We start from the raw sequence: 24292 nt of genomic DNA on the forward strand, positions 1-24292 counted from the left end.
TTGCAAATTATATAATCAGTATGGAAAACAGTATGGTGCTTTTTAAAAAACTAGAAATAAAACTGCCTTATGATTCAGCAATCCCACTTCTAAGTATATACACTCAGGGTAGATGAAGAGATAAGAACAGACATAGGCATACCTGTACTCACTGCAACAATATTCATAATAGCAAAAAGATGGATATAACAACTGATGAATGGATAAACAAAATGTAGTATATACACATGATGGAATATTACACAGCCATAAAAATGATTTTCTCTAGAAACATAATGTCTATGAACCCAGAGGACATTATTCTCACGGAAATATTAACCTCTTATCAGTAGTGATAGATATTTTGTTCATTTAAAAAACCACAATAGTTTAAAACCAAAAACAAAATTAAGATCATCAAGTTGTATGCATTCATATATTTAATGAAGTTTATTTTACACATAATCAAGCAAAACTATACTGCCTTCTTATTCTTATTGACCCTGAGGTGGTGGGGGATACTGGGGCATTCTCTGTTGACTTGTCTGGGAAGAGTAGGCTGCTTGCTGTCTCTAGTATGCAGCTGAGGCTGCACTGTAATCTGACTGAGCACTTGCTGGGGTTCCACTAGGAGTAAGAACTACTTGACCTTGCTTCTTGTAATATTCCTTCCAAGCCTTTGAATAATCCTGTGTTTGCCCTTGTCCACCCATTTTCTTTTTCAATCATTTTATTGGGGCTCATACAGCTCTTATCACAATCCATACATCCATCCATTGTGTCAAGCACATTTTTACATATGTTGCCATTATCATTTTCAAAACATTTTCTTTCTACTTGAGCCCTTGGTATCAGCACTTCATTTTTCCCCCTCCTTCACGAGGATCATTTTTTTTCTTGTCTTACACCAACTGCTGTCTCCCTTCACCCACTTTTCTGTTGTCCATCCCCCTGTGAGAGGGTTATTTGTTGATCATTGTGATTGGTTCCCTCTCTCTCCCCACACCTTCCCTTTACCCTCCTGGTATCGTTATTCTCATTAGTGGTCCTCAGGGGTTTATCCGTCCTGGATTCCCTGTGTTTCCAGCTCTTATCTGTACCAGTGCACATTCTCTAGTCTAGCTGGGTTTGTAAGGTAGAATTGGGGTCATCATAGTTGTGGGGAGGAAGTATTCAAGAACCAGAGGAAAGTTGTATGTTTTGCCGGTGCTGTATAGAACCTCGACTGCTTTTCTCTTCCTTGTACCATTCTTTAAGGAGATGTCCAATTATTATCTATAGACTGGCTTCATGCACATAGATTTTTTGTTCTGGGTCTTTGATGCCTGATACCTGATCTCGTTGACATCACATGATCACAGGCTGGTGTGCTTCTCCCATCTGTGCTTGGTTGCTTCTCAGCTAGATGGCCGCTACTTGTTTATTTTCAAGCCTTTAAGACTTCATATGCTGTATCTATTGATAGCTGGGCACCATCAGCTTTCTTTACCACATTTGCTTATACACCCATTTTGTCTTCAGCAATCATGTCAGAGAAGGTGAGTATCACAAAATGCCTGGTTATTAGAACAAAGTGTTTTTGCACTGAGGGAGTTCTTAAATAGAGGCCCAATGGCCATCTGCTACCTTACTACTTAACATATAAATATATGTACATAGATCTATTTCCCTTTCATTATATATAAACATATTTACATATGTACATGCCTGTATTTTAGACCTCCATAAATGTCCTTTGCCTCCTAGTTCTTTCCTCTATTACCTCTTACATTCCTCTTGTCCCACTATCATGTTCGACCTTTATTCGGCTTTCAGTAATTCCACTCGGTTACATTGCACTTGATCAAACCCCACCAGCCATCCTACTCCCTCTTCACCATCAATTTTAGATCACTTGTTGTTTCCTTGTCCCTGGGTTTTTTGGCACTCCCCCTTCTTTCCCCCACATCACCCTCTCCCGTGTCCTCCTAGAACTGTCTGTTCCATTGTTTTCTCCTCCAGATTTTTTATCCCACCTATCTTATCTAGATAGACATGCAGAACATAAATAAGCACAAAAACAAAAGAAAGAAAAACAAAACAACAAAAGGAAACAAACAAAAAAACCAACAACAAAAAGGAAAGCCTATAAATTCTTCCAGGTCTGTTTGTTCACCTTAATGAGTGTTTTCCAGTCGAGTCTGATGGGGTGGCATGTCCTACCCCAAAGTCTACTTTTGGCATTCCTCAGGGACTTCATTGCCTTGCTCCTCTTGTTGCTCTGTTGCACTCCCTTCATGTTTTGCCTCTGTGTGGTGGGATCAGATCAGGCATAATTACTGTATTTTGTCTCCAGAGTTGTCCCCTATAGTGCTATGGGTCATGAGAAACATTGTGTCTCATGGTGGAGCCAGCCCTATGGTCCCCTCTGTGTATTGACTGCTTCGAGCAGGAATATTATCCTAGGGGCTTGGTGGGCCAGATGTGTTCCACTCTCTCTTTCTTTCTCCTTCCCTCTTTGTTTGCTCTGGGTGCTCTGATCAGACACACCTCTCTCCCTGAGCTGTAGCTTCAGTGATGTCCTCAGTAGTGCATTCTTCTGGAAGGGGGTGAGGGGGAGCCGTCCACGTGGTTGGAATTGGGGTTGACCCTACAGACCTCTCAATTGGTTTGCTGTTTCATTGTTGCATTCACATCTTGGCACACTGGGTTGAAGTCTGATGACCCATTTTCTTGTAATATTCTTCCCAAGCTTTGGTATAATCAACCTGTGCAGCTCGAACTGGATTTTGCTGATCTCCTTGCCTGTTAGTTTGGGTTGTGTTGGTGCACCTGAAGGATTTGTAGGTGGTAGTTGCACTTGCTGCTGGTAGTATTGAGGGTAGTAAGCAGCCCAAGTTGCCGACTTTAGATCTGTCCCTGCCTTAGCTGGATCAGGAGAAGCCTGATCCATGTGGATTGGCATTTCTCTACCCCTGGGGAGTATTTAGGACTGGAGGGCCATGAGCAGCAAGACCAGGATTATGAGGTACTAGATTGTATGGCCTCATTGGTGCTACAGGCCCTGGAGGTTCAGGAGGCCTAGGAGGACCTGGGATACCATGTAGCCCATGGTGTACAAGCAGCCCTAATGGATTTACTAGACCACCGATCTTTTCTTCTATGAGTGGCTGAACATAGTGTATTTGCTGCGGAGTGCCACCAATGGTAAATAATTTCATCTTAGGAAATGCATTTGGTGGAGGAATTTTCCAAAGTTTTATTCTTGCATATCAGATTATTGATGTATGCTTTTTTATAGTTTTGCCTCTTTTTCTTATTATCAATCAGTTTTCCCAGTTGGTACAATGAAATTAAATTCTTGTACTCCACCAACTATCCCCATGTTCTAGTTGCCTTGACCTCGACCTCTTCCTCAACCACCAGGCCCAGGTCCACTAGGATTACCAGTCTGAACACTTCAAAGAAGGCCTGTAATAATTTCTTCCACATGCTGACATCGGTGTTGTCCCATCATCTGGTTTAAACAGAATTCGAACACCAGCATCGCTTTGTATTTTTAACATTATCTCTCCATTTCATCTATCCTATTCCACTGTGAGATGGCATTTCTAAGAGACTGGAACTCTTTACAGGGGTAGAAAGCCCCGACCTTCTCCTGAGGAGCTGCTGGTGTTTTTGAACTGTTGACCTTTCAGATTTCAGCCCAACTCGCAGTCACTGTACTATCAGGGCTTCTCCAAGAGATGGCATTTCTAACACAGATGAGCAACCTGTGATAAGGGACTTCTCATCTCTAAAGCAGGAGCTTCTTGAAAGCAAAATTCTACACAGGAGGCGGGCGATGTGGAAGATTTCCTCCTAGGAAACGCTTCCTGGTGACATAGGAGGTCTTTACCTTCTAATACTCTTTCTCTGTTAATGAGAGCAGGAAGAAACAGCAGACGAACAGAGGAGAGGGTAGGGTGACAAATGCAGAACAGTTCCGTGAAAGAAGAATAAAAATGTGAGGAAAGTCAGAAATCAGGTCAAAGGAAAGTAAGAGATAAGAAAGGAAGGAAGAAAGGCACAGAAGAAAAGGTGAGGGGAAAATGATAGGGAAGAAGGCAAGAAAGGAAGAAGAGGATAAGATCTAACAATACCACCTGGACATGGAATACCACTCACTGGGATATACAAATTCTGGGCCAGGTTCCCAGGAACAAAGACATTAACACTCTAAGAAGTAACCACTTTTTTTTATCAAGAGAAATATTAGCAATAATCAAAGCTAATATGTCCTGTCAATGTGCCAATCCAGTAAACTCTTTACATAGATTAACTCGTTGGATCCCTTTTGGGTATTTTTAGGGAAAGAGTGCAGAGTGACAATGCAATGTCATCAAAGGACAAGCAAATCACTACCAAGGCAAGAAGATAAGATGGAAGGGTAGAAGGGAGATAGGGTATGACATTCAGCACTTTAAGTAGGAGAAAAGGTGGGGGGAAGGAGAACAAGGGATGATGGAAGAACAATCTGGAGGGAAATCTTGGGGTTGTTGTTATTAGACACTGTGAAGTCACTTCTGATCAATAAAACCCTGTGTACAACAGAACAAGACAACTCTATAGCCCGACACCATACTCACAACCATTACAGTGTTTTAGCTCATTTTTGTAGTCATTGCATCAATTCATCTCATTGCAGGTCTCCCTCTTTTCCACTGACCCTCCACTTTATGAAGCGTGATGTCCTTCTCCAACAACCGGCCCCTCCTAATAACATGTGCAAAGTATGTGAGATGGGCTTTCATCATCCTTAAATTTCTAAAGAGCATTCAGATCAGACTTTTTTCAAGGCAATTTTGTTTGTTCATCTGTCCTTCTCACCTCACCACACACACACAAAAAAGTCCATGACCATTGAGTGGATTCTGACTAGTGATTCCATATTGGATTTCTAAGATGATACAACCTTGCTCGCTGAGAGTGAGGAGCACTTGAAACACTTGCTGATGAAGATCAAGGATTGCAGTCTTCAGTATGGGTAACAACACAATGTAAAGAAAAGCACAATCCTCACAACTGAACCAATAGGTATCATCATGATAAATGGAGAAAAGGTTGAAGCTAGCAAGGATTTTGTCTTACTTGAATCCACAATCAATGCCCATGGAAGCAGCAGTCAAGAGATCAAAATATGTGATCAAGAGATCAAAATCTGCTGTACAAGGCCTCTTTAGAGTATTGCAAAGCAAGAATGTTACTTTGAGGACTAGGAGCACCTGATCCAAGCCATGGTATTTCCCATTGTCTCATATGCCTTTGAAAGTTGGAAATTGAATAGGAAGACTGAAAAAGATTTAAAGCATTTGAATTGTGGTGTTGGAGCAAAGCACTCAAAGTACCATAGACAAACCAATCTGTCTTGGAAGAAGTATGGCTCCTTAGAGGCAAGGATGGTGAGACTTTGCCTTACATATTTTAGACATGTCAGGAGAGACAAGGCCCTGCATAGGACCTCATGCTTGGTAAAGTAGAAAGACAGTGACAAAGAGGAAGGCTCTCAAGGAGATGGACTGACACAGTGGCTGCAACAATGGGTCAAGCTGAGGAACAATGGTGAGGATGGCATGGGACTGGGCAGTGTGTACTCTGTTGTAGATGGTGTCACAATGTGTCGGAGCCAACTCCATAATACCTAACAACAACATCAATGACTGTAAAGCTTCACAGGGGCAGACAGCTTCATCTTCGTTCCATGGAACAACTGCCACCAAAGTTCCTGCCAGAGCTCCATGCTATATTCAGTATTGTTTGTCAACACCAGAATTAAAACACTGCCCTTCTTCTTTGGTAGTCTTTATTCATTGTCCAACTTTCCCATGCAGGGGAGAAGTTCAAAAGGACCAAGCCTTGTGTCGGTCACACCTGGGTCCTCACCTGGGTCCTCACCTTGGTCCTCACCTTGGTCCTCAAGGTAACGTCTTTGATTTTGAACATTAAAAGGAGGTTCTTTACAGTAAACTTGACTGATACAGTAGACCATTTGATTTCCTAACTGCTGTTTCATGAATGTTGATTGTGGAAACGAGAAAATGAAATCGTTCAAAGGTCACTATTTTCTCCCTTTATCGTAAATTGCTTATTAATCCTGTTGTGAGGAGTTTTGTGTGGAAGTGTATTTCACACCGAAGATTATGGTTTTTGATCTTCATCAATAACGTTTCCCTTTTTGCTTCAACAAGCAAGTGTCATCTTCATTCCACATCTTTCAATGATTAAGAGCCACAGCACAAGATAAATCATCCCAAAGTTACTCAGAGCAACAGGATAACCTGGTTTTCTCCATGTAAGCAAAGTGGAACACTGGTGCTCACCTGTTCAAGGTTATTCTGTTTATGCCACATCCATTGCATCGTGTCAGTGCCTGCTTGATTCAGCAGGAACCACTGCTTCATTCGCAGTTCAGAGAAAACGCCAAGGCGCTGGAGAGCGACTGACCAGAGTCAGACACAGTGGCGGTGCTCGGAGGAGCTCAAGTGGTGTATTGCTGGTTAGCAGCAGAATCGTCATCTTTTAATAAGGCTCCAAGTGTGAATGCCTGAAGTGTGAGCTCAGAGCAAGGAATGGTGCCTTCCAGCTGAGGGCACCTCCAAAGTGTGATGGAGGAACTGCGATAAAGATAGTAATACTTAGAGAAAAAGGCTAAAATGGACAGGACAGAGGGTGGTAGGTAAAGGGGGCACATACCTGCGCTCCTAAAATAATTAAATTGGATTAAAATTGTTTGCTGAAATCCTATTAAAAATGATTTAATATGTCCCTAAATAAATTGAAAGAGATGATCCCGAAGAAAGGGCACTAAAAGACAGAGCCAGTTTTTCCGACGGCAAACCTTTATTGGACATAAAATATCTGGCAGTTACTACTGTGCGTACTGAGAATACAAAGAGCTGAGCAGCTTTTAACAGACTCACACTGTCATTGTCATCATCGCTGTGGTTCCCATCAGGCATCGCCGAGTCCGTGCTGGCTCACAACAACCCAATGAACAGCAGAATGAACTGCTGCCCGCTCCCGCACCATCCTCACATTGGAGCTCACTGTTGCACCCAGTGTGTCAGTCCACCTGTAGAAGCCCCCCTCACTTTGCTGCCCCTCTACCAAGCATGATAAATCCTGCATTAAAAAAAACAAACTTGTTGCAGAGATTGATCTTCCTGAAAACATGTCCAAAGAACATGAAATGAAGTCTCACCATCCTTGCTTCCAAGGCACCTTCCGGCCATACTTCTTCCAAGATAGATTTATTTGTTCTTTTGGCAGTCCGTGGCACTTTCAGTATTCTTTGCCAGCACCATAACTCTAATGCATCGATTCTTCTTCAGTCTTCCATTTTCAGTGTCTAATTTTCCCATGCATAGGAGGCGATTGAAAACACCCTGGCTTGGCTCAGGTGCACCTTAGTTCTCAACCTCTTTGTTTTTCAACACTTAAAGATAAGTCTGGTGCTGCAGATTTACCCAATGTGGTACATCGTTTGATCTCTTGATGAAATTCTTGACAATTTCACCACTGGCATGTGTGTTGGCTGTACTGTGGCGGTGTGTTCGTTGCTTTGATGCTGGAAGTAATATTTCTGTTATTTAATATACTACCAGGGTCACTCCAATTGAGCAAGTTTCAGCAGAGCTTCCAGACTAAGAACAGACTACAAAGAAAGAATAACTGTCCACTTTGAAGGAAATAGCCACTGAAAACTTGATGGATAGCATTAAATCAAGTTCATAGTAAATTCAAAACAAGGTTTAAACATTGCACCCTGTCTACAAATTATGGTAGACCAGTTCATTCATAAACCTATGCTATCACATACTTTCATCTAAGAATTCTACAAATAATTCTAGTCTATATTATTTTCCAGATAAACCCATTTTGAGACAACATAAAATAAAATTGTATAACTATAGATACACGCACGGTACAATCTCATTTAATATCACCGGTGTGGTTGCACAGAGGTCAAAAGTAGACTGCAGCCCATTCTAAAAAACAATCAGGTTGCCTGGCTATGCAACCTGCATCTCTTGGCTACAAAACCTCAGCAAGTGCTTCCTTCGCTTGCCAAGGGTGCCAGGCCATTAACAGGGCCCTCCCCAAAGGTCTCTGTCTTTGTCTTTCTTCATGCCTCTCAGGTCTCACCTGATCATCACCCCCCCCCCCGCCCACTGTGAATTTCCTTCACTGCTGTTCATTGCACAAAGGCACCACTTCACGACTTCATCTGGAGGCTCAGAGCATCCATCAAAACCTTCATCGCTTTGGCTCAACCCAAATCAGCTAAGCAGTTCACACGTTAGGGCATGTGTGCGTCAAGATGCATGTATATCTCAAAAAAGCCATTGTGGAAGCCAGTGAAAATTATAAAATACTGAAATGTTAAAGGAACTATAGGTGCTTCAATGTATTATCATTGTTTTTTTCAAGCAAATTACCATGGTTACCTTTCTGATGACTCAGGAGTCTAACACAGATGATAAAAAAAATCTTAATAACATGTTTCCAACATGTCATGACAATATGCCAAGATCATGCACATAGTAATACACAAATACACACAAAGGAAGAGAGAAGATATTGGGTATCTATCAAAAGGGAAAATATGAGAAAACGATGACTGTTTTACAAATATGAACATGGCACAGTGATCATTGTAGAGAATTGCACAGCAGTAGAGCCCATGAGAATGGAATGTTCTTGTGATGGTTCATGTTCTGTGTCAACATGGCTGGTCCATGTTTCTCAGTGTCATGTACCGTATATATGCAAGTGTAAGCCAACCCGAACATTGGCCGAGGCACCTAATTGTATCACAAAAACGACATTAAGAATGTGCTGGAAGACTTGGCTTATACACGAGTACATATGGTAATTATCTTCCATGTTGTGATGTGATGTCAGAAAAGTTTCTTTGAAGATGTGGCCAACATCCATCTTCAGGATATGAATATTCTCACAAAGCTCTCATTCTCTCGTGATCCTACAGCTAACGTGTCATATTGCAAAAAAGCATGGTGGTCTTATCTTTGCTCCTTTCGCTACACAGTGAAGGAGGAGAATCCAACTGCTCATCACTCGAAGGCCTATTACCATGAGGCAGAGGTCAGACATGCCTCCATCCTCCATCCTTCTTTATCTGACCTGACACCAACTTGTTCTTCCATGCCACTCTACTTCTCTGCTGGATTCAGTAATCCACTGCAATGGCCACACAGAACCCACAGGTAATGCTCATGATTAAGGAGGCTTATTAGGGAAGTTACCAGGCCACACGTCAGGTTCAGAACACATGAAGGATGTAGTCAGTGGTTCACAGCAGCACTTCTCCTCAGCCAGTAGCTAAGTCTCTCTCTCTCTGGTCCTCAGCCTCACACTCACGTGGTCCTTTGGTCTCTGCCTCTGTGGGTCAGGAAACTGCCTACCATTCTAGCTCACTGTTTCAAGGTCTCAGCAACCCCTTTGTGGTCTCAACATGGCTCCTTGACTCTGTCCCATGGTCTCCCATGCAGCAACTTTGCTCTCTGTCTCTGCCACTTCAGCCAAGGGTCTCAAAAATGTGCCATTGGTAGCTCTTCTTGCTGGATAGTCTCCGGAATTCCCTATTTCTGAAATCACTTTCTTACATAGAATTGTGTCCTTTGTCTTTCAGTAGACCATATCCCCAAGGAAACAAGGGGTGATGACTTGGTGCACACAATCTAGTATAAAATGAAGACTCAGAATACCTCCCACCTTCATCCTGTCTATTAGCAGAACAGAGAACTCCCCTCAAAGTGGGATGATAACCACAGGCATAGAGGCTAGAATTTACAATACATCATAAAAGGGGTTATAGCTAGAAGGATCCTATTCATTGACTAGGGCACACATCTTTAACGTCCAGTTCTTGGGATGTGTGTCAGCAGCCTGATGGCTGACCTATCAATTTTGGGTTTGTCAAGCCTTGTTGACATGAGTCTGGAGAAGCCTCCAGCATAGCCTGTGGATTTGGGACTTGCTGGTCCACACAAGCGCCATCAAGGCAGTTCCAGCCCAGCAACATGATGTACAACAGAATGGAACCTTACTCAGTCCTGTGCCAGCCTCATAATTGTCTTGTTGGGGCTCATTGTTTCAGTCACCATGTCAACCTCGTTCATCCTCTCTTTCGCTGACCTACTTTACCAAGCAGCATGTCCTTTTCCAGGGAATGGTCTCTCCTGGTCACACATCCACAGGATATGAGACAAGTCTCACCATCCCCCCGCATTCTGGCTGTCTTCTTCCAAAGCAGATTTGTTTGTTTTTCTGGCAGTCCATGGCGCTTACAATATTTGTCTTCGCTAGCACCATAACACAAATGCATCATTTCTTCTATAGTCTTCCTTCTTCAACGTCCATCTTTCACATGCATATGAGACAATTGAAAATACCCTGACTTGGATCAGGCATACCTTATTATTCAAAGAGATATTCTTGCTCATCAATACTTTAAAGAAGTCTTGTGCAGATTTGCCCAAGGCAATGCAGTTTGGCCTTTTGTCTGCTGCTTCCAAGCACTTTGATTGTAAACCCAAACAAAATGAAATATTTAACATCTTCAGTACTTTCTATTTATCATGCTGTTGTCCTTGCTCCAGCTGTAAAGATTGTGTTTTCTTTGCTTTGAGCTGTGATCCATACCCTTGATCTTCATCACCAGTTCCGTTGCTTTAGAACAAAATTCTTAAACTATGGGATCTCATAACTGAATGTGGACGTCATGATAAAGCTAGCAACAATGTTTTTTGAACACACAATAACCAAAAAGTCATTAAAATCAGTTATGTAATGAATTGGAGGTATTTCTGGCAGGACTTGCCCGTGCTGCAAATATCTCAGGTGAAAAGGGGTCTCAGGTTAAAGAGTTTAAGAAGCCCTGCACGAGAGAACCCAGCCCTAGACAAATGGTACCAAGAGTGGTTATAGAGCAATGTTTCTCAAAATGGGTGACTGTCTGTCGCCTGAGGGTCACTGGAATGATCCAGGTGGGTTGCAAAAGTAAATAAACTGTATCCTCGATTATGGGCTTAATTACAAAAGTAATTAATTGCCGGGGGCTGCTGAGAAATTGTGGGGTTTTGTTTGTTTGTTTGTTTGTGAAAAGAAGTGAGGTAGTAAGCCAAATACATTTAGGAACCTATGTTCTAGAGAAAGAAAATTATAAGCATGAGGTTTTGAAATTGGCTTTTAAATCTGGCTAATGTTACAGGTGTTGACGACCCCACTTCAGTTGTAAAGTGGACACTGTGGAACAGGGGAGTGAGGAAGCAATAGAAATACACACATTATCACCTCGACTGGATCCAACAGTTTTGTCAGACAAGTATCTAGGTGATTTTTTCAGAATGAGAAGAATTTGGATGTTGGTTGATTGTTCCTAATTTTCCTAAACAAAAGTAGTGGGAGATAGGGATGAGCTCAAAGCTTCAGTCACAGTTCAAGGGGCGCAAACAACACCTGAAAGTGTTCGCTTGTGCCCCACAAGAGCCTTATTTCAGGCAATGACAGAACTGATGAGCGTTCCCAAAGATACCCAGTCACATCGTAAGAGCAGCTGAAGTACAATGCCAACCGAATCCCCAAATTGAAATGGTGTCTGATGTTAAAGTGAGAGCATTTATTGAGAAATGTGATCCTTAACCTTGGAATTGGGACACATGGACAGATCATCAGAAAGCTGGAGACGGTGAGCCCCTAAATTCCACTGACTCACTCTTGCCAACAGACCCAGCCTTCCTACTCCATTCAGACACGACGACTCCATTTTTGTCTGTTAAATTACCCTCACAGTAAAACAATTATCCCGTCCATCCTCATCTGGTGAGATTAACCCAGATGTGCCTGAAGAGTCTCTGCCTGAGCTAATCTATCACAAGGCAACTCTCAGGGAAGATGCTTACCAGGCAATTCAAAACCCAGCCCCACCACTCCTTTTGCTTTTAAAGCTATCACGAGACTTAAGTCTTACTGAGCTCCAAAAGGTGTGATTCGGGTGGAGGTATGCTAAATTCTAAAATAACCACTTCCTTTCTCCAATATATACAAATCTAGAAAACGAGAATATGTTGGGAATGATATACAATAACGGTGCAAGGAACATACAGTTGGATCCGTTGGAGTTGATTGGTATCAGCTCACAAGCAGATTCTTCATTCACTCTTTCAGCTTGGGAGAACAGACGGGGAATTTAATAGTTTGCTTGATTGCTTTACTTAGGCATGGATTAAGCAGTGGCCTACATAATTTCAAGTTAAAATGCCACACTTGCCTTGATATATTACTGAAGAAGCTGGAGGGAAACTAGCATATTAGGGTGACCTTATGTTAGATCCAAAGAATACTCAGGTGACAAGGACACACCTTTTCCCTAACCATGAAGAACAAATTCGCGAAGGGAGCTTCAGCCTCCTTAGAGACTACTGTAATTGCCATTTGATGCGTATCAATTTTGACAATGGAAACTGCCATAAGTGAATTAAACCACCTGTGGTAGTTACATAATCTGTGGTCAATTTGAGTCTTAAGAGTGAAGGGGTGGAGTTTAGCCTGTCAATCATGTCGCAGCTTGATGACCTCATTTGGAGCCCTAAGGAGATAAACAGCACGCTGGAGGCAGGACACATGCTCACTCCCTGCAAGACATTTCCGTTGACAAGACACATGGAGTTACATTAGAGTCCTGGAGCTGAAGGAGGATTGTGGAGACCCCTGCCAGTCCTGAGATCCTCCTACCTCCACTGGATCCACTGTCCTGTGATATTCCTGCATTTGGCATCATTGCATGTGTTTCGTAAGTCTGAACAGGACTTTATAGATTGGTATCAGACATAGGGTCTAATATCAGACTTATGGACTTTATCTGGACTGGTCTGGGATGTTTTCTCAATATTCAACTGCTCTTGTATATAAAGCTCTTTCTTATACACATATGAATGTCTATGGATTTGCTTTTCTAGTCAACCCAGACTAACACACCACCTAACTAGGATAGGGATGATTGGACCCCATAGGAGTAGGGCAGGTGCAAGCATCTCATTGACAAACACAAGGTGAACATGATGATTACTGTAACGGACAGCAGAGTAAAAGCAGTCAGAAATCAGAATGATCTGACTTGTATGGATTTATGGTGATGGCTCCTTAGCCACAGTGTCCCTAGAAATGAAATAGATGGGAAATCTACTAAATATTTACTTGATCTGTATAAGCAGAAAACCTCTACGTTAAGGGAATAGCAATTTAACTTGAATCGCCAGAATCAAAAGGCAGAGCCTCTCAATTCCCATACTTGAGCCAGTTTACAGACACCCACTATTCTGAATGAAAAGGAGGCTTTGTCCTCATGAGTAAGAATCCCACTACATTATCAAAATGTTGTACTGTCATTCTTCCTCCCCGTCTCCCCCAAACAGTCCTACAATCTTAACAAGAGCTATTGTTCATCGAGGAAAAGGAAATAGTCAGGCTTGGACATTGGCTCGGAATAGACACTAATTCTAGGAGACGCAAACTGTCACTATGGCCCACGTGTTACAGTCGGGGGTGTATGGAGGTCAAGCTATTCATGGAGTCCTAGTTCAATCTTAGTGGATCCCTGAACCCTCCAGTGATTTCCCCAGTTCCACAATGCATAATTAGAATAGATAAGCTCAGTAACTGTAGAAGTCCCACATTGGATCACTGACATGTGGAGTAAAAGTTATAATGATAGGAAAAGCTAAGTGGAAGTCATTCGAACTGCCCCTATTTGGGAAGACAGCAAACCAAAAGCAATACTGCGTTCCTGAAGGACTGAAAAGATTGGTGGTACCATCAGGGACTGGAGGGTGCCGAGATGATTTTTACCACATCTCCATTCAAACAGCCTGGTTAGCCTATGCAAAATATGGGAGGTTCTTGGTGAGTGACAGTGGGTTATTATAAACTGAACTAGGTAGTGATTCCACTTGCAGCTGCTACTCCAGATATGGACTCATTTGCTAGAGCAAAGTAACACATATCTTGGTATGTGTGTTAGTCTGGGTACTTTAAAGAAACAAATCCACAGAGACTTATGTATAAGAGAGAATTTTATATAATGGGTAAGTGCACATCAAGAAAACATCCAACCCAGTGCTGCCCAAGTCCACAAGTCCAACATTACCCCATATGTCCAACACCAATCCACAAAGTCCTCCTCCATCTCACAAACCAGACACAATGATGCCAACTTCAGGAGGAAAGCTGAGTCAGTGAATGTGTAAGCATCTCAGCGCTGGCAGGGGTCTCCACACAGCAGCTCCCACACCCAGGGCTGCATCAGGGTAGGTTCATGTGGCTTCTCCTTGGGGATGTCTTGCAGGAAGTGAGCCTTGCCAGATAAAGCAGGAAACCGGCTAAGGCAGCTGTACCCTGGTCCGACTATAGAAAGCAAGAGACCAAGAGAACTAGAAAGGTGAGGCTCGCTGAGCCTTTTATTCCTCCGCCCTTCAATTAACCCCACGTGTTTATCAGCCAGGTTGGCACAATAAACTAACTACCTCAGTATGCATTTGGAGCCCTGTTGGCATAGTGGTTATGCTTTGACTGTGAACTTCAAGGCCAGCAGTTCAAACCCACCAGCCACTCCACGAGAGAAAGATACAGGTTTCTACACCCTTAAATAGTTGCAGTCTTGGTAACTCACAGAGGCAGTTCTATGCTGTCCTATCGAGTTCTCACGAGTCAGTATTCATTCAATGGCAGTAAGTTTGGTTTTGGTTAGTATGCATTTAATGATGTGGCCTTTTTCTCCAGACCTTTCCAAAGGACCATCGGAACCTGGCAAGACCAGCAGGACACCTTTATTGTCTCTTCCATAGCGGTATAGCAATTCTTCAGCTTTGTGTCATAATTTAGTCCATAGGGACCTTGACCACCATTCCATTTCACAAGATGTCACATTGGTAAATTACAATGATAACCTTATGCTGATTGGACCTGATAAGAAAGACATGCCAATCATTTGGCTTATTGATCTGGCTCACGCCTTGTGCTCCGTGTCTTTTCATAGCACGGTCGGCTTTGACTGCTTGGTAAGGCATTGGTGTGCGAAGTCTATTGCCGTGAAGTGGGTTGTAACTCATAGCCACCCGATAGGACACAGTAGAACTTCCCCCATCGGGCTTCTGTTTGTCATCATCACAGAGACAGACAGCCATATCTTTTTTTGGCATGTGCGTGCTGGAGTGGAAAATCACTCTGACAAACTCCCAGACACCTGCCACTTCACTGCGTTTAAAGGGCTCATGTTGAGATCTTCCTCCCAAAGTGCAGGATAAGGTACTGACTCTGGCCCCTCCTATATCAAAAAGGAGGCACCACCCAGTGGGATGCTTTGGGTTTGGGAGATCACATAGACTTGGTCTGACCGAGGAAGAGAAATCATGCCTGCTTTACCGATGATTCCTCACGAGACCCAGGGACTGCTCAGAAGTGGACAGCGGGAGACTGGCAGCCTCTTTCTGGGACCTCCCTCAGGGGCAGGGGTGACAGAAAATCCTCTTTGGGGAAAATCTGAAACAGTGCTCCTGGTTGTTAACTGTTCTCGGAAGGAGAAATGGCCACATGTGCAATTGTATACTGATTCTTGAGCTGTGGTCAACTGTTGGATTTGGTGGTCCGGAAATTGGAAGGAGCATAATTAGACAACCGGTGAGACGGAGGTCTGAAGAAGTGCTCTATGGATTAACCTATCTAAATGGGCCCCCAAAGTGCAGATTTCTGTGTCTCATGTGAATGCTCGCCAAAGGGTGACCTCAGCAGGAGAGGCTTACCAGTCCAGTGGACAGGGTGATGGGTTCTGCAGAAACCAGTCATCCTCTTTCTCCACTCACTCTGATCGTTGACCGATGGGCTCATGAACAAAGCAGCCATGTGGCAGAAATGGAGGTTGGCATGGCTTCAGCAACATGGACTTCCATTCACCAAGGCTGATGGCTTTGGCCACTGCTGAGTGCCTAATCCACCTGCAGCACAGACCGACACTGAGCCCTGAGGTAATTAACTAGCAGCTCAGTGGCAGAGTTCATTACATTAGACACTGTTATCATGGAAAGGGCAGTGCTTTTGTTCTTTCTGGGATAGCACACCAGGCACACGATGCTGCTGCCAGACTACCGTCCATGGACTTACAAACTGACTTCTCTACGATCAAGGTCTCTCGCCCCAGGCACCTTCTTGGGTCAAGAGATTCACTTCATAGCAAATGAAGTGCAACAATGGGCCACCATTTATGCAATTCACTGGTACTATCATGTTCCCATAATCCTTAAGTAACTGGCTTGATAGAATGGTGAGATGGTCTTCTAGTGACATAGTGTGGCACTTGCTAGGTGGCAATACCTGCAGGGTTTAGGCAATATTCTATAGATTACTGTATGCTCTAGATCAGTATCCAATATATTGAGCTATTTCTTCAAAATCCAGGATTCAAGGGTCCAGGAATCAAGGGGTGGAGATGAGAGTGACCCCATTCATTATTACCCTTAGTGATCCACTTGCAAAATTTGCCTCCTGGTCCCATGACCTTATTTTCCATGACCGTATGCTCTGTGAGACTAGAGGTCTTAATTCCAAAGAGAGTAATGCTTCCAGCTGGTGCCACAACACTAATTTATTGACATGGAAGTTAAGAATGTCACCTAGCCACCTTGGGCTCCTCTTTACCAGATTGCCTGGGTGTGATTGATGCTGGTTACCAAGTGGAAATCAGATACTAAATAAATAAAGAAGAGTATGTCTGGAATCAAGGAGACCCTTTAGGATGTTTCTTAGTACTGCCATTCCACGTGATTAAAGTCCATGGAAAACTATAACAACCCAACCCCTACATTAATAATGAAAGGCACAGAGGCCGTCAGGAATTCTTTCGTCAAAACAATAGGCAGAAGGCCCTTATAGACAGAAGATATGCATTTGCTTTACACTGAGCCTTATTTAAAACTAGCATATAGTTGCTGTAAATGCTATTCAGCTGATTGCCGCTCATACTGACCCTAGATACAACATAACAAAACATTGCCCAGTGCTGCACTTTCCTCACAATCATTGTGAGCCACTGTGGCAGCTGCTGTCAATCCATCTCATTGAGAGTATTCTACTTTGTCAAACCTCTGCTTTCCCAAGTACAGAGTCTTTCTCTAGGGACTGACCCTTCCTGATAACATGTCTAAGACACAGGAGACTAAATCTCACTGTTCCTTGGTTCAATGGAGTATTCTAGTTGTATTTTTTCCAAGACGAATTTGTCCGTGCTTTGGGGAATTTATGGGATATTCAACATTCTTTGTCAATACCATTATTTAAATGCATCCATTATTCTTCAGTCTTCCTTATTCATTGTCCAGCTTTCGCTTACATATGAAGCAGTTGAAATTGCTAGGGCTTGTGTTAGGCATGCTTTATTCCTCAAGGTGGTACCTCTGCTTTTTAATATTTAAAAGGGGTCTTTTGCATCAGATTTGTCATCTACAATAGGTCCTTAGAGTACATGACTGCTGTCTTCATGGGCGTTGTTTGTGAATTCAAGTAAAACGAAATTCTCCACAACATCACTATTTTCTATGTTAGTTGTGTGTGTGTTTGTGTGTGTGTGTGTATTGCTTATTGGTCCAGTTATGGGAACTTCTACTTTCTTTATATTGAGTTGTAATCCATACTGAAGGCTGTAGTCTCTGATTGTCATCAGCAAGTGCCTCGATCCTCCTTGCTCTCAGCAAGCAAGGTTGTGTCATCCACATATCACAGACTGCTAGTGAGCCTGCCTCCAATCCTGACGCCCTGCTCGTCCTCACTTAGCCCAGCTTCTCGGACTGTTTGCTCAGCATACAGACTGAATAAAGATGGGGACAGGAGAACCCTGAGCCATCTTTGCGGATTTGAAACCATGCAGTTTCCCATTGTTCTCTAGGTCTATGTATGGATTCTGTGCGAGCACAATTATTGTATTATTTCCATTCTTGTGTTATTCATAATTTGCTATGGATTATGATTATGCTCTTGCATAGTCAATCAAATATTCAATAATCACATTTCTGGTATTCTCTGCTTTTAGGCAAGATGTGTTTGAAATCAGCAATTGTATTGCTTGGTCCAAGTCCTCTTCTGAATCCAGCTTGAATTACCAGCACTTTTCTCTCAATGTACTGCTGCAACCACTTCTAAAGTGATCTTCAGTACAATTTTCCTTTTGTGAGATATTGCTATTATTCAGGAGATCTATTGGGTCATCTTTCTTTGGAATGTACACAAACATAGATCTCTTCCAGTTGGCTGATCATAGACAAGGGAGTGTTTCCAGTATCACATCCATTTGGTGAAACATCTCTGTTGGGCTTCTGTCAGTTCCCGGAGCCTTGTTTGTCACAGCCTTCCGTGCAGTTTGAATCCCTTCCTTCAAGCCCAGGGTGTCTTGATCTCGTGCTACCTCCTGAAATGGTTAAAAGCCAACCAGATCTTTTTGTTATAGAGATGCTGTGTGTTCCTTCCACCTTTTTTAAAAAAAAATGTTTCCTGCCTACTTTATTCACTATTTCATACACAGAATCTTGGGTATTGCAACTGGAGATTTGAACTCCGTTCCCCCACCCCCCGTTTTCCCCTCAGCTTCTTCCCTTTCATTTTTCTAATTCCAAGACTTTACACATTTCATTGGCATGCGTTGTCTTCTCAAGCTGCCCTATGAAGTCTCGGTTCGACTCCTTCACTTCCTCATGTATTACATTTGCTTTAGCTACTCTGTGTTCACAAGCTAGCACCAGAGTCTCTTCTGACATCCACTTTGGGGATTTCTTTCTTTTCTGTCTTTTAAATGAACTTTTGCTTTCTTCAAGTATGATGTCCTTAATGTTACCCCATAACTCATTTGGTCTTAAGTCATTGATGCTCAATACATCAAACCTATTTTTAAGATGGTCCCTAAACTCAGGTATGATGTGCTCAAATTCATACTTGAAGGACTTGTAGTAATTTTCTTCAGACATTTTGTATTAGATGACAATACCTCATTTTAAAGTTTCTGGAAATTAAAAAAAAATTAATTCAAATAGTCAAAACAAATCAAAGTGTGCTTAGAATGATATATACCCTGTCATAATTACTGTAACTTATACAAATAACTTGGACCTTCTGCACTAGTTTGTGAACCACTCCTCCCACCCCCTGCACTTGAAAGGTATTTTTATTCAAGCACTATGCTAATTTCTTTTTACTTTTACAGCAACATGAAAAAAATGACAAGGAGAGATTACAGAAATATCTCCTGGGAGGAGGGAAGGGTTACACACAAAGTAGAGAGTACATGTTATTTGTGTAAAAATATTATTTGTATTTCTTTTGACAATTTGATGGTTTAAATATATATTAAAAATTATGCAATCAGCACCACAATCAACTTCGAACAGTTTCTTCATTCTTGTACTCATTATTCTTAGCTTCTCGTTTCCCTCAAATTCCCCTGCCATTACCCTAAAAAAGCTATTATTCTAGTTGCTGTCTCTATAGATTTACTTATCCTGGATTTCATATAAATAAAATGATTTACATTTCAGAAGAATTACTAATTTATTAGGCAAGATTAGAAATTATGGTCTAGGGTTTAAAATTTTAATTTTATTCCAGTAAAAACAAGAATTTAAAGGTAATTGATACAAAAATGTTTACATGTGGAAATGACATCCCTCATGTGACACTAATAAAAGTTTCTATATAAATTACAATATGATTTTGAGAAACATCTATGAACTCTACTCTTTATAAACTTATAAAATGATTTGTCATTTAAGAATATCTGGCATGTACGGTGAAAATTCTGCTGTGATTATTCTTGAATGTTCATTGTGTTCATTCATAAAAGATTCTTAGACAAGGAAGTTGGAATTTGGCTCACAGTTTATAAACCTTGCAAATTTTGTATAATAACTTGCTACCCACAGAGGAAGCCATCCATAAATAAAAACAACATATTGTTTACTTATTTTATATAATTCATTGTAAAATCTCCTTGGATCTAAAGCTTTAGCCAAATGGAATTTAATGTGAACAATAGCTACAGAGAGTGAGTGAACTATGGCAAATTAATATGAAATATAAACAATACCAGAAAAAGCAGTTGATACAAAAACATTCACGTTTTTATATTCATTTTAAGTGTTTTTTTTATGTTGCCCATGTGTTCTAGTAAACTAAATCAAGATATTTCCAATCCGGTTGTAGTTTTTGGCAATTTAGGTAAAAATGTAACACAGTGTAGAAAACACACTTTTCTCTTAATTTTAGATATATTTTAAATTTACTATTATTTTTCAATAGAAACTATTTCCTCAAAGAAGTTCTTGCAATCATGCGTTGGTTCCTATGACTATGGAAATGATTTCTGAACTATATAAACATTTTTACTATCACATATATCTTGTTTTAAAAAGCATTGAAAGTGTGAGCAATTTTCAAAATTAATTCTATTTGTTGTGCCTGTGATTTAAATTCTAATTAGTGGTTGATCACGATCCTGAAGTTTATATAAGTACAAAAACCTGAGAGTTTTGTTTTCTTTAAGTTTATAAAATATATGAGATTCCAGACATCTTTAAAATATAAATTTTGTTCAGAAACTAGGTTTTATTTTAGAAGATAAGTTCCTATACACATGATGGGTTTTATCATTTATCTTAAGTTCAAAGAAACACAATCATTGACTTTTACTAGCTTAAAAAAATTATAATGCATTGCAAAATGTTTGCTAATGAAAATACATCAGTTTTATTTCCCTAGCCTGTTACTCTATATTGTGTTATAGAGTCAAGTGTATGGAAGCAAAACTTTTACCATCTGTGAAATTAGCAGTATAATTTATTTCAAAAGTTTAAAAAATATTTAGAGGTAGCATTTTTAATTCAAATAGAATGTTTTGGGACTTAATTTTTTTCACAAAGTAATGAAATGCTACCTTTTCTAATGCTTTGTTTTAAGATGTTTTTAAAAGTGCCAAGTAGTCTACAGATTCAGTATTTTTGCAGAACCCAGAATTCTTTCCAAAAAGACAGTTTTTTGAAGTTTTCCTTTACTCCACTGTAGAATGTCTTGAAGAACCTCCCCCTCCCCCATCTCTTTTTCACCTGAAATAATTGTGTTCAGGTTTTCTCAGGTGAAGTACACATTCTTCGATTCTTATAAGGTTTCCAATTTCAGAATTCCAATAATGCATTTTAACTGAGAACCCACTGGATCATGTTCTCTGTGGGTGTGGGTGTAGGCACCTATTATCTTGAAATTCTGTTTTTTTTTGCACAAGTTTTAGTCTTTTTAGCTCCACCAGAAATAACTTAGTGAACCCTAGCCCCTTAGTAATTGTACAAGCCAGCCCTTTCAAGTAGATTGTTAACCACAAGAGTGCCTGACAATTTCCAAACCCTCTCCTCAATCCGAAAGGAAAAGATAGGGCTTTGTGAGGCCAAAAGGAAGCAAAAGGGAAACAGAACAAATGCAGCTCAAGCTAAGAGAGAAAAGTGCTCGGACAGATGAGTATTTTCTTTTATGCAAGGCATCCTGCCAAACTTCTTTCTTTCTTTAATGGAAAAGTTATTTTTTCGGTCTAATTTTTCAATTTCTTGTAAAGTGTTGGCATTTACCATCTTCACCGGCCCTTCAAGATTACAGTTGTTTGTTTTGTGTTTTTCCCAGCATCCGAGAGCGGGGATCCCCCGCCTCACCGGGTCGCCACCCTGAGGCTGGGCGGCTCTGGGTTTGGAATCTCCTGCGACAGCCGACGACTCATCCCCCTCTCCTTCTCACGCCTCCCACTTGGGTCCTTGAGCCCCCCCCCCTCCCGCCCCGCAGTTTCCGTGAAAGCGGAAATTTTCACTTAAACGCCCCGCTTCTCGCCCCGCCGGGGAGCTCCAGGCTGGGGAGCGGGGAGCGGGGAGCCTCGAGCACTGCCGGGTCTTGGCAGCCCCCCTCCCTCCGGAAGGCTTCCCTTTGCACACTCGGGCTCCGGGCCACTGCGCCGCGCGCCTCTCCGACAGGGTGGCCCCCCGGGTCCCCGCCCCCACCGCCCCCGGGTCAGGGCCCGTCCCGGCCGAGCTCGGAGGCCCCCGAGCGCCCCGCGCAAGCGGAGCAGGCGGCGCCCTCGGCCGCCGTCCCCCCGCCCTCCGCCGCTGTGCCCACCCCCTCGCGCAGACGGTGCGGGCGCCTCCTTCCTCAGGGCGCGTTACCTGCTCCACGGGCGGCGGGGACACGTGGAGGTCGGGCCGCCACGCGGGTTCCCCGGGGAAGCCACACGCGGCGGGGTCGCTCAGGTACGGTCCGCGCGCGGCGGGGGGTGGGCTGCGGGGTGGGGGTCCGAGGAGATTTCGGGGCTTGGCTGGAGTCGAGACCGTGGGGGGTGGGGATAAGAGTGGGGGTGCCTGCGCCCTCGGACTGGAGGTCCATTAACCCTTTCCGCACCGAGGCAGGGTTGTTGCGGGGGCTCAAGTGGGGGCAGCTCCTGTCCGAATCTGATGGGGGGTGGGGGGGAGAGGGAATCTCAGCAGAGCGAAACCCTCGAACCCCCAAATCTTGTCCCAACAAATTCCCTTCTGTAGACACTCTTTATCCAGCCTCTGCAAACGAAACTTCAGACACCCATTTGATCCATATTTCGTGTAACATTCACAACCTCTAGGAACTCCGTGAGGGAGAATGCCCCCCGCCCCCCACACACCCTTCGTTTCCCCACGAAAGTGCATCCTGCTGGCCGAGGTCTGCGTGTGGGCTCGCCCTTCCCCTGCACGAGTCCGCGTGCAGGCAGGCTTCCTGCCGGCTCCCTGCGGACGTGCGCTGCACACTTAGACGGGTGCACGCCGCGGGGCCCGGCGGGGGACCCCGAGCGCTCGCAGTTGCTTTGGGATTCAAGTTTACTCCCCCCGCCCCCCCGAGTGAAACGCACGCCCCGCCGCGAGCCGCTCCCGGGGTCGCCTGCGTGACGGCCTCGTGCGCGTGGGCGAGCGCGCGTGGGCGCACACGCCGCGTCGCGGTCCCGGGTGCGGCCTGCTGTCACCGCGCTGGTGGCGACCCTGGCGGTGCTCGGCGGGCTCCGGCCGAGGCACATGAAGGATTTCATTGAGTGTGAAGCCCGAGCCGAGACAGAAAGCAGAAGGAGGCGGCTGCCGCCTTTGTAGTCGCGGAGGAATGCGGAAATGTTGAAGCACTATGTCAAACTTTTCTGAAACGGGGTCAAGTCACATTCAGCCAGCGTGGGAAAGCGGCGACGGCGGGGGGAAAAAGTGGAGGAGGAGGGGGAGGCACTGCTGCGCCCGTTCTCTCCGCCGGAGCCAACCGTCCCGGCGCGAGGGGGGAGAGGCGAGCAGGGGCCGCGGGGTGCGGGGGCCCGGCTGGGGCGGCGGGGCGCGCTTCCCTGCGGGGGCGGGACGGCCCTGGGCGCTTCGCCGCCACCCAGCCCCCGGCTGGACTCGGGAGGAGGGACGTGGGAGGGCGGCCGGCGGGTGGCTTCTCCGCTACCTGTGTGGCCCTTGCCTTCCTGCAAAGCCAGGGCCAGGCTCTGGGGGCTTGTTTCTCGGCGCCCCCGGGAGTCGCCTTCGCCTTTTAAGGAGAGCTCTGCATGGCCGGGGCTTGAGGGGCTGGACCCCGGTCTCGGGCCCGTCCGCCCGCACCGCCACCGCACTGCGTGGGGTCGCGAGGTTGGTTGCTTCTTTGCTTTCTAGCGCGGGGCGAGCGGGCCAGCGGTTTGCGGGAGGGTCATTGCGAGGCGCTCTGGGAATTCCAGACACGCGGCTGGCGCAGCGGAGTGCGGCTGCGGCTGCGGGCGGCGGTGGGGAGGAGGGCGCCCCGGCTCTGGACCGAAGCTGAATGGGGAGGGAACTTGGGGGCCCCCCGCCACCTAGCGCTTTGTTGTGCGGCGGGCTCTGAAGGGTGTCTGCCTGCAGACTGCACGGGGCCTCCACCTCCAGGCGGACTGTTCGGGGACTGTCTTCGGAGTCGGGGCGTGGGGGGGGGGGGGAGCTGCATGCAGTCGGGATCCTTCGGGCGCAGCCCATGCCCGGGGGCTATATATATCTATATATCTATATATTCTCCATATATTCTCTATATATTCTCTATGAGTTTTGCTCAGGTTGAAATCCGATAAAAACTTTAGGATAAGTCACAGTTACATTGCCTTCCGCCCACGGTCATGTTTTTAAAGAAGGCAAAGGGAGCTCGTCCCAAGGACCCTCGTGCGCCCACCCCCTGAGTAGCGGAAGTCCACCTCCTCCCAGAC

At 44.1% G+C, this 24292-nt stretch overlaps 1 protein-coding gene and 1 pseudogene across 2 annotated transcripts in view; one reads left to right on the plus strand and one right to left on the minus strand.

Moving 5' to 3' along the window:
* Window positions 1–473: 473 nt before the first annotated feature.
* On the minus strand, window positions 474–24068 carry LOC142456073 (far upstream element-binding protein 1-like; annotated as a pseudogene).
* The window catches only part of CDK6 (cyclin dependent kinase 6), a 247220-nt gene continuing 245106 nt past the window's right edge, over window positions 22179–24292 (plus strand). Inside the window, exon 1 of one of the 2 annotated variants that reach the window (XM_075558414.1) lies at window positions 22179–22331. The gene's annotated coding sequence lies outside the window, so the exon portion shown is untranslated. Of the gene's footprint in view, window positions 22332–23493; window positions 23712–24292 lie in introns of those variants that run through there. The other variant, XM_075558415.1, reaches the window with a different exon arrangement.

Source organism: Tenrec ecaudatus, chromosome 9 (genome assembly GCF_050624435.1).
Source record: "Tenrec ecaudatus isolate mTenEca1 chromosome 9, mTenEca1.hap1, whole genome shotgun sequence".
Taxonomy (NCBI): domain Eukaryota; kingdom Metazoa; phylum Chordata; class Mammalia; order Afrosoricida; family Tenrecidae; genus Tenrec; species Tenrec ecaudatus.